The following is a 12,730-nucleotide window of genomic DNA, read 5'->3' as shown; positions in this document are numbered from 1 at the left end:
GTCTAAGTGTCTATGTTTTGAAGCTATGAATGTCCTTTGAATCCATCACCTCTCTTAAATGAAAAATGTTTTAATTACAAAAGAACAAGAAGTACATGATTTCGAATTCATCCTTGAAACTAGTTTAATTATTTTGATATGGTGACAATACTTTTTGTTTTCTGAATGAATGCTTGAACAGTGCATATGTCTTTTGATATTGTGGTTTATGAATGTTAAATATGTTGGCTTTTGAAGAAAAAGGAAAAAGGAGAAATGTTATTTGATGATCTGAAAAATTATAAAAATGATTCTTGAAGCAAGAAAAAGCAGTGAAGAACAAAGCAGAAAAAATACGAAAAAATAGAAAGAAAAAGAAAAAGCAAGCAGAAAAAGCCAAGAGCTCTTTAAACCAAAAGGCAAGAGCAAAAAGCCAGTAACCCTTTAAACCAAAAGGCAAGGGTAACAAAAAAAAAGGATCCAGGGCTTTGAGCATCAGTGGATAGGAGGGCCTAAAGGAATAAAATCCTGGCCTAAGCGGCTAAACCAAGCTGTCCCTAACCATGTGCTTGTGGCGTGAAGGTGTCAAGTGAAAACTTGAGACTGAGCAGTTAAAGTCGAGGTCCAAAGCAAAAGAAGAGTGTGCTTAAGAACCCTGGACACCTCTAATTGGGGACTTTAGCAAGGCTGAGTCACAATCTGAAAAGGTTCACCCAGTTATGTGTTTGTGACATTTATGTATCCGGTGGTAATATTGGAAAACAAAGTGCTTAGGGCCACGGCCAAGACTCATAAAGTAGCTGTGTTCAAGAATCAACATACTGAACTAGGAGAATCAATAACACTATCTAAATTCTAAGTTCCTATAGATGCCAATCATTCTGAACTTCAATGGATAAAGTGAGACTATTCAAGAGACAAAAAAGCTACAAGTCCCGCTCATCTGATTGGAGCTAAGTTTCATTGATATTTTGGAATTTATAGTATATTCTCTTCTTTTTATCCTAGTTGATTTTCAGTTGCTTGGGGACAAGCAACAATTTAAGATTGGTGTTGTGATGAGCGGATAATTTATACGCTTTTTGGCATTGTTTTTACATAGTTTTTAGTATGATTTAGTTAGTTTTTAATATATTTTTATTAGTTTTTAAATAAAAATCACATTTCTGGACTTTACTATGAGTTTGTGTATTTTTCTGTGATTTCAAATATTTTCTGGCTGAAATTGAGGGACTTGAGCAAAAATCAGATTCAGAGGTTGAAGAAGGACTGCAGATGCTGTTGGATTCTGACCTCCCTGCACTCAAAGTGGATTTTATAGAGCTACAGAACTCCAAATGGCACGCTCTCAATTGGGTTGGAAAGTAGACATCCGGGGCTTTCCAGAAATATATAATAGTCTATACTTTGCTCGAGTTTAGAGGACGCAAACTGGCCCTATTCTGGAGTCAAACGCCAAAAACAGGTTGCAAAGCAGAGTTAAACGCCAGAAACACGTTACAAACTGGCGTTTAACTCCAAAAAGAGTCGCTACACATGAAAGCTTAATACTCAGCCCAAGCACACACCAAGTGGGCCCGGGAGTGGATTTCTGCATCATTTACTTATTTCTGTAAACCCTAGTAACTAGTTTAGTATAAATAGAACTTTTTACTATTGTATTTACATCTTGGGACGTTTAGTTCTTAGATCATGGGGGCTGGCCTCTCGGCCATGCCAGGACTTTGTTCTTATGTATTTTCAATGGTAGAGTTTCTATACACCATAGATTAAGGTGTGGAGCTCTGCTGCTCCTTGAGTATTAATGCAAATTACTACTGTTTTTCTATTCAATTCAAGTTTATTCCTATTCTAAGATATTCATTCGCACCCAAGAACATGATGAATGTGATGATTATGTGACACTCATCACCATTCTCACCCATGAACGCGTGCCTGACAACCACTTCCGTTCTACATGAAGACGAGACAGAATGAGTATCTCTTAGATATCAAATACATGGAACCGAGTCCGAGATATTAGAGTCTTCGTGGTATAAGTTAGAACCCAAGGATGGCCATTCCTGAGATCCGAAAACTCTAAACCTTGTCTGTGGTATTCCGAGTAGGATCTGGGAAGGGATGGCTGTGACGAGCTTCAAACTCGCGAGTGCTTGGCGTAGTGACAGACGCAAAAGGATAGTAAATCCTATTCCAGTATGATCGAGAACCGACAGATGATTAGCCATGCAGTGACAGCGCATTGGACCATTTTCACAGAGAGGATGGGATGTAGCCATTTACAACGGTGATGCCCTACATACAGCTTGCCATGGAAAGGAGTAGGAATGATTGGATGAAGATAGCAGGAAAGCAGAGGTTCAGGAGGAACAAAAGCATCTCTATACGCTTATCTGAAATTCTCTCCAATGAATTACATAAGTATCTCTATCATAGTTTATATTTCATTTATATTTTTATTATCAATTCACCATAACCATTTGAATCCGCCTGACTGAGATTTACATGGTGACCATAGCTTACTTCAAGCCGACAATTTCCGTGGGATCGACCCTTACTCACGTAAGGTTTATTACTTAGACGACCCAGTGCACTTGTTGGTTAGTTGTGCGAAGTTGTGACAAAGTGTGATTCACGTTTGAGAGCACCAAGTCTTTGGCGCCATTGTTGATGATCGCAATTTTGTGCACCATAACTCAAGAATTCCTAAGTTACCTTCCCAAGCCAAGAACATAAAATTCTACTCTAACATCCTTCCAAGCATTTTATCAAACACTTGGAACGCATAAAAGGGAAGCATAGTAAATTGACAAAAAGAACTAAATCTAACAACAACTAATTGCAAAGAATTAACAACAACAATAAAGGAAATCACAATTAACATGAATTACCTCGAATTGCATTAAAAGAAAATAAAAGGAATAAGAGTAGATCAACAACAAAGTATAGAAACAAAGTAGAAGAAATTACAACAACAGAATATAAAAGAACAAGATGTAGAAACAAAGAATTGAAAGGTAGAAGTAGATGAAAGCAAGAATTAAAACCTAGATCTAAGAAATTCTAACATAAACCTAATCCTAATTCTAGAGAGAAGAGAGAGCTTCTCTCTCTAGAAAACTAACACTAAAACTAGATCTAAAGTATATGAATCAATGAATTGGTGGAATGATGTCTCCCCCTTCAATCCTTGGTCCTATTAGCCTTTTCCCTCCAAAAATTCAGCTCAAAACTGGGCCAGAAGCTCTCCAGAATTCGCCAGGCACGATTTCACTAAAGAGGTCACGTGCGGACATCGACGCATACGCGTCATGTACGCGTACGCGTCCCTGGAGTTTCGCGATCAATGCGTATGCATCTTTTGCGCGTGCGCGTCCATGAGTGCATCCCAAATCTTTGGCTTTTCATGATTTCTCCACTTTCATGCTTTCTCTTCACTCCTTTGATCCATTCCTTGCCTTTTCAATCTGAAATCACTAACAAACACATTAAGGCATCTAGTGGAATCAAAGGAAGATTAAAATTATCAAATTAAAGGCATAAAAAGCATGTTTTCACACTTAAGCACAAATTAAGGAAGAATCACAAAACCATGCTATTTATTGTGCCTCTTTATGCCAATAAATTCCTTTTCTTGGTGCCATTCTTTTCTTGTCCACCTTCCATTGGTGTTTTAATGCATCAAATTTATTAAATCCCAATTAATTCTTTATCATCTGGTATCAGTTACAGTCGTAGGTAAATTCTTATTTCGCTGCACGTCCCAGGATTCTTGTTTTGGTCTCTTTAATTTTTCTCGTCAATTTCTACAAATTTACTTCATGGTTCAAAAAAAAATTCTTCTTTAAACTCTATTACTGGAATTTTTATATATTAACATCAACGTCTGATAAAAAAGTCCAAAAAAACAAAAATTCAATTTGTTTCAGCTTTATTTTAGCCTTTTAAATTTCTTCTGGTTTGCAATTAGGTTTTAATTTTTCTATTTTCTACCATCTTAGTATCACTTATTGTTTCCTTTCCTATGTCACATACATGGATTGTCTTCTTGTCAAGTTGAACGTCTCTACCATTCAAATTACCATAGTTTGGTGTCTCAATTCCTCAATTTATGAAGTTCAACTTGTCAAAGCAATCCAAGAGTGGAAAGAGGCAAGAGTGTGGAGCTCAGCAGAGGGTAAAAACCACGTATTGAGTGTAAACATGAGTGTCCTACTCCGAGTAATACACATGAGAAGTGTGTTGTGAGGTCTTTATTTTTTTTTCATAGGTTCATTGATGGCTAACAATGACGGGAACCCCGATCCACAACTAACATTCTGCGTCGATGCACTCACTGGCGTCCTCGCAAGGATTGAACAACGTCTTGATGACCTGGATTCCTGAATTAACTCTTTTTCCCCTAGTCAAGAGCACGGTCTCGAGAATCTATTCATAATCATTCTAAGGAGTCTGAGGAGGAGACTTCACCCAAATCCTGGTGTAAGACCTGAGCTTAATTAACCGTTTAATTAAGTAATTAATATTGCCCAAATTAGGTTCTGAAATGTTAGAATGAGAATTTGAGGATTTGAATATGATTTTTGGACTCAGTAGGTTTTTCTAAGTTAGAAAATGAGTTTTATGCGAAAAACCATGAAAAACTGCGAACGGGTTCAAGTCTGCCCGGTACTGCGTGAAAAAAAGTGAAAACAGTAAAAAACCTTAGAAAAATATTAGAAGTCAAAAATTGGGCATTAATTTTAAAGGTTTGGCCCGAAGTTGGGCCAAACGGACTAAGAACGCTAACGGGTTGGACCGGGCCCAAGTTGGGCCCAAGCCCAACATATGTAAAGGTCCTTTAAGTGAACCCTTCAGCCACATAAACACCAAAACCCAGCTGAAGAGAGATTGAAGAAGAGAGTGAGGGTTCCATTAAAATACTATTCACTATTCACTTCAACTCGCGATATCTCGAGCTACGATGCTCTGATTCGTGTGCTGTAAGTGGCTACGCGAAGCTCTTGCCGAGCCCGTTATACGCTTTTTGGCATTGTTTTTACTTAGTTTTTAGTATGATTTAGTTAGTTTTTAGTATATTTTTATTAGTTTTTTAAAAAAATCACATTTCTGTACTTTACTATGAGTTTGTGTGTTTTTCTGTGATTTCAGGTATTTTCTGGCTGAAATTGAGGGAACTGAGCAAAAATCTGATTCAGGCTGAAAAAGGACTGCTGATGCTGTTGGATTCTGACCTTCCTTCACTCAAAGTGGATTTTCTGGAGCTACAGAACTCCAAATGGCACGCTCTAAATTGCGTTGGAAAGTAGACATCCAGGGCTTTCCAGAAATATATAATAGTTGCTCAAGGATAGACGACGTAAACTGGCGTTCAACGCCAGTTCCATGTTGCAGTCTGGCATCCAGCGCCAGAAACAAGTTACAAGTTGGAGTTCAACGCCAGAAACAGGTTACAACCTGGCGTTGAATGCCCAAAACAGCCCCGGCACGTGAGAAGCTTAAATCTCAGCCCCAGCACACACCAAGTGGGCCCCAGAAGTGGATTTCTGCACTATCTATCATAGTTTACTCATTTTCTGTAAACCTAGGTTACTAGTTTAGTATTTAAACAACTTTTAGAGATTTATTTTGGATCTCATGACATTTTAGATCTGAACTTTGTAATCTCTGACGGCATGAGTCTCTAAACTCCATTGTTGGGGGTGAGGAGCTCTGTTGTGTTTCGATGAATTAATGCAACTATTTCTATTTTCTATTCAAACACGCTTGTTTCTATCTAAGATGTTCATTCGCACTTCAATATCATGGATGTGATGATCCGTGACAGTCATCACCATTCTCAACCTATGAACGCGTGCCTGACAACCACCTCCGTTCTACTTTTGATTGAATGAATATCTCTTGGATTCCTTAATCAGAATCTTCGTGGTATAAGCTAGAATCCATTGGCAGCATTCTTGAGAATCCGGAAAGTCTAAACCTTGTCTGTGGTATTCCGAGTAGGATTCAGGGATTCAATGACTGTGACGAGCTTCAAACTCGCGACTGTTGGGCGTAGTGACAGACGCAAAAGGATCAATGGATCCTATTCTGACATGATCGAGAACCGACACATGATTAGTCGTGCGGTGACAGCGCACCTGGACCTTTTTCACTGAGAGGACGGATGGTAACTATTGACAACGGTGATCCACCAACACACAGCTTGCCATAGGAGGAACCTTGCGTGCGTGAAGAAGAAGACAGGGAGAAAGCAGAGATTCAGAAGACAAAGCATCTCCAAAACTCCAACATATTCTCCATTACTGCATACCAAGTATTTATTTTATGTTCCCTTGTTCATTTCAAGTCAACTGATAATTATAATTGACCTCCTAACTGAGATTTACAAGATAACCAGAGATTGCTTCAAACCAACAATCTCTGTGGGATTCGACCCTTACTCACGTAAGGTATTACTTGGACGACCCAGTGCACTTGCTGGTTAGTAGTACGAATTGTGAAAAGTGTGATTCACAATTCGTGCACCAAGTTTTTGGCGCCGTTGCTGGGGATTGTTTGAGTTTGAACAACTAAAGGTTTATTTTGTTGCTTAGATTATGAATAATTTATTTTTGTTGCTATAGAGTCATTATATTCTGAGTCCTTTATTTTCTTTTCAAAAATTTTTTAAAAATATTATTTTTCTTTATCAATTTTTAATTTTTTTCGTGAGTTTAGTGTCTTGTTCTAAGTTTGGTGTCAATTGCATATTCTATATTTTTCTTTTAAATTTTCGAAGTTGTGTTCTTTGATCTTCAAGTTGTTCTTGTTTATTTGTCTTGTTTGATTTTTAGTTTTTCTTGTTCTGTGTCTTTTCTTGTTTTTCTTGTGTTTTTCCAAAGCATTAGTCTTCAAAAAGGAATTTATTTTTAGTTAGTGAAAATATACCTCTTCAAAACAAGTGTTACATTACAGCTCAATTGGCTAGAGCATTGGTTTATGTTCTTGATGATTGGGCACCGGTTCTATTAAAAATCTTTTTCAAAAATAAATTTTCTTGATTTAATCTTGTGCCAAACTTTAAGTTTGGTGTTTTTTTGTTAATCTTTATATAATTTTCGAAAAGTTATTTTGGTCTTCTAAAAATTTGAAGTTTGGTGTTCTTTCTTTTGTTCTTGGTGTTCTTGTGAATCTTCAAAGTGTTCTTGAGTCTTCTTTGTGTCTTGATCTTAAAATTCTTAAGTTTGGTGTTCCTTGGTGTTTTTCCTCCAAAATTTTCGAAAACAAGGAGCATTAGATCTAAAAATTTTAAGTCTTGTGTCTTTTATGTGTTTTTCTCTTTCATCATAAAATTCAAAATTCAAAAAAAAATATCTTTTCTAACTATTTTTAAGCCATATTTTCGATTTTTTTATTTATAAAAATTCAGATTTCAATTTCAAAATTTTTCAAATCTTATCCTTTTAAGATTAAAAAAAAATTTATATCTTTTTCAAAACAAATCTATATCTTTTCTTTCTTAAAATCTTTGCAACTCATAAATATCTTTTTCAAATCTTCACAATATCTTTTTCAAAACAAATTTATCTTTTTCAAATATCTTTTATATTTTTTTAATTTTCAATTACATCTTTTTCCTATCATATTTATCTTTTACAAATCATATCTTCTATCTTATCTTTTCTCATAATTTTCAAATTACTTGGGTTGACTTGGTCAAAATTTTTCAAATCATATCTTTTTCAAAACTTTCTAACCAATTTTTTTTCTTTCTCTCTCTCCATTTTTCGAAAATCTTCACCCATTTTTATTTATTTTATTTTAATTTATTTTATTTTCGAAATAAATAAATAAATAAATAAATAAATAAAAATATTTTTTCTCTATTTTACATCATCTCCCTTTCTCCATCATGGATCTAAGTGGAAATGAACAATCCAGAAGGACTCTGGGGTCATATGCTAACCCCACCACTACTTCATATGGGAGTAGTATCAGTATACCCTCCATTGGAGTTAGTAGCTTTGAGTTGAATCCTTAGCTCATTATCATGGTGCAGCAAAGTTGCCAGTATTCCGGTCTTCCACAGGAAGAACCTATAGAGTTTCTGGCACAGTTTTTACAAATTGCTGACACAGTACATGATAAGGAAGTAGATCAGGATGTCTACAGATTATTACTATTCCCATTTGCTGTAAAAGACCAAGCTAAGAGGTGGTTAAATAACCAACCTAAGGCTAGCATAAAGACATGGAAATAGCTGACAGAAAAATTCCTGAATCAATACTTTCCTCCAAAACGGATGACACAGCTAAGGCTGGACATCCAAGGCTTTAAACAAGGAGATAATGAATCTCTTTATGATGCCTGGGAGAGATACAGAGAGATGCTAAGAAAATGCCCCTCTGAGATGTTTTCAGAGTGGGTTCAGCTAGACATCTTCTATTATGGGCTTACAGAAAGAGCTCAGATGTCTCTAGACTACTCAGTTGGTGGATCTATCCACATAAGGAAGACAATTGAAGAAGCTCAAGAGCTCATTGATACAGTTGCCAGAAATCAGCATCTGTACTTAAGCAGCGAACCTTCCATGAAAGAAGAGGCTAAAACAATGACTACTGAACTCAATCCTGCTGAACAAGCTACTGAATTCAATCAGCAATTAGATTTTCTAACAAAACAGTTAGCCGAATTCAAGGAGAGACTACAAGAGAGAAGGATGGCTAATATAAATATGGAAGAACAATTAAAGCAAACAAAGCAGCAGCTGTCAAAATAAATAATAGAAGAATGCCAAGCAGTTCAATTAAGAAGTGGGAAAACATTAAATACCCCACCTCAAGGCAGTAGGAAGCCAAGAAATGAGAAAACTACCCAAATTCCATCCTCGGGGAAAAATAATTCTGGCGCTAAAATGTCAGAAATTGGGTGGAAGGCTGGCGCTGAACGCCCAAACCATGCTCAGGAATGGCGTTCAATGCCAGAAACAAGCAAGAAACTGGCATTGAACGCCCAAAGGAAGCACAGTTCTGGCGTTCAGACGCCAGGAACAGATGAGGAGTTGGCGTCTAACGCCACTCCAGCTTCCAACCCTGGCTTTCAAATGCCAGTGAGGGATCAGACACCTGCAAGTGCTGATAATAAATCCCTCAAGAAGGCTTCTCAACCTACCTCTTTAGGAAATAAACCTGCAGCAACTAAGGTTGAGGAATACAAAGCCAAGATGCCTTATCCTCAAAAACTCCGCAAAGAGGAGCAGGATAAGCAATTTGCCCGCTTTGCAGACTATCTCAGGACTCTTGAAATAAAGATTCTGTTTGCAGAGGCACTTGAGCAAATACCCTCTTATGCCAAGTTCATGAAAGATATCTTGAGTCATAAGAAGGATTGGAGAGAAACTGAAAGAGTTCTCCTCACTAAAGAATGTAGTGCAGTCATTCTAAAAAGCTTCCCAGAAAAGCTTAAAGATCCCGAGAGCTTTATGATACCATGCATATTAGAGGGTAACTGCACCAAGACAGATCTATGTGATCTTGGGGCAAGCATCAACCTAATCCCTGCATCCACTATCAGAAAGCTTGGCTTGACTGAAGAGGTCAAACCAACCCGGATCTGTCTTCAACTTGCTGATGGCTCCATTAAATACCCATCAGGCATAATTGATGACATGATTGTCAAGGTTAGGCCATTTGCCTTCCCTGCTGACTTTGTAGTGCTGGAAATGGAGGAGCACAAGAGTGCAACTCTCATTTTAGGAAGACATTCCTAGCAACTGGACGAACCTCATTGACGTCCAAAAAGGGGAGATAACCCTGAGAGTCAATGAGGATGAGTTTAAGCTGAATGTTGTCAAAGCTATGCAACATCCAGACACATCAGACGACTGCCTGGGCGTTGATAATATTGACTCCCTGGTGGAAGAGGTCCATATGACTGAGAGTCTCGAATCAGAGCTAGAGGACATTTTTAAAGATGTTCAGCCTGATCTGGAGGAACCAGAGGAAATAAAAGAACCTCTGAAAACTCCTCAGGAAGAGGAGAAACCTCCTAAACCCGAGCTCAAACCACTACCACCATCCCTGAAATATGCATTTCTGGGAGAAGGTGACACTTTTCCTGTAATCATAAGCTTTGCTTTAGGGCCACAGGAAGAGAAAGCACTAATTCAGGTGCTAAAGACACACAAGACAGCTCTTGGGTGGTCCATAAGTGATCTTAAGGGCATTAGCCCAGCCAGATGCATGCACAAGATCCTATTGGAGGATGATGCTAAGCCAGTGGTTCAACGACAGAGGCGGCTAAATCCCGCCATGAAGGAGGTGGTGCAGAAAGAGGTCACTAAGTTACTAGAGGCTGGGATTATCTATCCTATTTCTGATAGCCCCTAGGTGAGTCCTCTCCATGTTGTCCCTAAGAAGGGAGAAATGACAGTGGTTCATAATGAAAAGAATGAACTGGTTCCTACAAGAACAGTTACATGGTGGCGTATGTGTATTGACTACAAAAGGCTCAATACAGCCACCAGGAAGGATCATTTTCCTTTACCATTCATAGACCAGATGCTAGAGAGACTAGCAGGTCATGAATATTACTGCTTTTTAGATGGCTATTCAGGTTACAACCAAATTGCAGTAGATCCTCAGGACCAAGAGAAAACAGCATTCACATGTCCTTCTGGAGTGTTTGCCTACAGAAAGATGCCTTTTGGTCTGTGTAATGCACCTGCAATCTTTCAGAGGTGCATGCTCTCTATCTTCTCTGATATGGTAGAGAAGTTTCTGGAAGTCTTCATGGATGACTTTTCAGTATTTGGAGACTCATTCAGCTCCTGCCTTAACCATTTAGCACTTGTTCTGAAAAGATGCCAAGAGACCAACCTAGTTTTAAATTGGGAAAAATGTCACTTTATGGTGACTGAAGGGATTGTTCTTAGGCATAAAATTTCAAACAAGGGAATAGAGGTGGATCAAGCTAAAGTTGAAGTAATTGAAAAATTACCACCACCTGCCAATGTTAAGGCAATCAGAAGCTTTCTGGGGCATGCAGGATTCTATAGGAGGTTTATAAAAGATTTTTCAAAAATTGCAAAACCTCTGAGCAATCTGCTAGCTGCTGACACGCCATTTGTGTTTGACACAAAGTGTCTGCAGGCGTTTGAGACCCTGAAAGCTAAGCTGGTCACAGCACCAGTTATTTCTGCACCAGACTGGACATTACCCTTCGAACTAATGTGTGATGCCAGTGACCTACCATTGGTGCAGTATTGGGACAGAGGCATAACAAGCTTCTGCATGTCATTTATTATGCTAGCAGTGTTTTAAATGATGCCCAGAAAAATTACACAACCACAGAAAAAGAATTACTTGCAGTGGTTTATGCCATTGACAAGTTTAGATCCTATTTAGTAGGATCAAAAGTGATTGTGTATACTGACCATGCTGCTCTTAAATATCTACTCACAAAGCAGGATTCAAAGCCCAGGCTCATAAGATGGGTGTTGCTTCTGCAAGAGTTTGATATAGAAATAAGAGACAGAAAAGGAACAGAGAATCAAGTAGCTGATCACCTGTCCCGGATAGAACCAGTAGCAGGAGCATCCCTCCCTCCTACTGAGATCTCTGAAACCTTTCTGGATGAGCAATTGTTTGCTATTCAGGAAGCTCTGTGGTTTGCAGACATTGCAAACTATAAGACACAAGGTTCTCCTTCTGTAACCATGGAGAGGAAGCATGAAAAGCTTCCCTCACTGTAGAGTCAACCAAAGCCCCCAGAGTTAAACTCTAAGTTTGGTGTTGGGAGGCCACAACCCAACTCTAAGTTTGGTGTTGGGAGGTCCCAACCTTGCTCTGATTATCTGTGAGGCTCCATGAGAGCTCACTGTCAAGCTATTGACATTAAAGAAGCGCTTGTTGGGAGGCAACCCAATGTTATTTAATTATATCTATTTATTTTCCATGACTATTTTATGTTTTCTTTAGGTTGATGATCATGTGAAGTCACAAAAACAAATGGAAAATAAAAAATAGAATGAAAAATAGCATGAAAAACAGCACACCCTGGAGGAAGATCATTCTGGCGTTTAAACGCGAGAAACAAGCACCAAGCTGGCGTTTAACGCCAGAAACAAGCATCAGTCTGGCGTTAAACGCCAGAAACAGGCAGCAGTCTGGCGTTAAACGCCAGGATTGCACAGTAAAGGCATTTTCTATGCCTAATTGGAGCAGGGATGCTAAATCCTTGACTCCACTAGATCTGTGGACCCCACAGGATCCCCACCTACCTCACCATTCAAATTCAAACCATTTCCCTCCCAAACCCACCTATTCACACACTTCCATCTCCTCCATCTTCTCCACTTCTTTCTTCTTTTGCTCGAGGACGAGCAAACCTTTTAAGTTTGGTGTGGTAAAAGCATCGCTTTTGTTTTTCCATAATTCAGTGGTAGAGCAATTGACTGCAGATCAAAGAGCTATAAGGAAAGAGCAACAAAGGCAAGGAAGAGACATAGAGGAGCTCAAGAGCACCATTGGTTCTTCAAGAAGAGGAAGACGCCACCCTCATTAAGGTGGACCCATTCCTTAATCTCCTTGTTCTTATTTTCCTATTTTTCGTTTACTATGCTTCATGTTTAATTATGTTTGTGTCTTTACTATATGATCACTAGTATCTAAGTGTCTATGTCTTAAAGATATGAATGTCCTATGAATCCATCACCTTTCTTAAATGAAAATTATTTTCTGAAAAAGAAAAAGAAGTACATGAATTTTGA

This window comes from Arachis hypogaea, chromosome 17 (assembly GCF_003086295.3).
Source record: "Arachis hypogaea cultivar Tifrunner chromosome 17, arahy.Tifrunner.gnm2.J5K5, whole genome shotgun sequence".
Classification (NCBI taxonomy): Eukaryota; Viridiplantae; Streptophyta; class Magnoliopsida; order Fabales; family Fabaceae; genus Arachis; species Arachis hypogaea.
Note: the sequence above shows the minus strand (reverse complement) of the source record.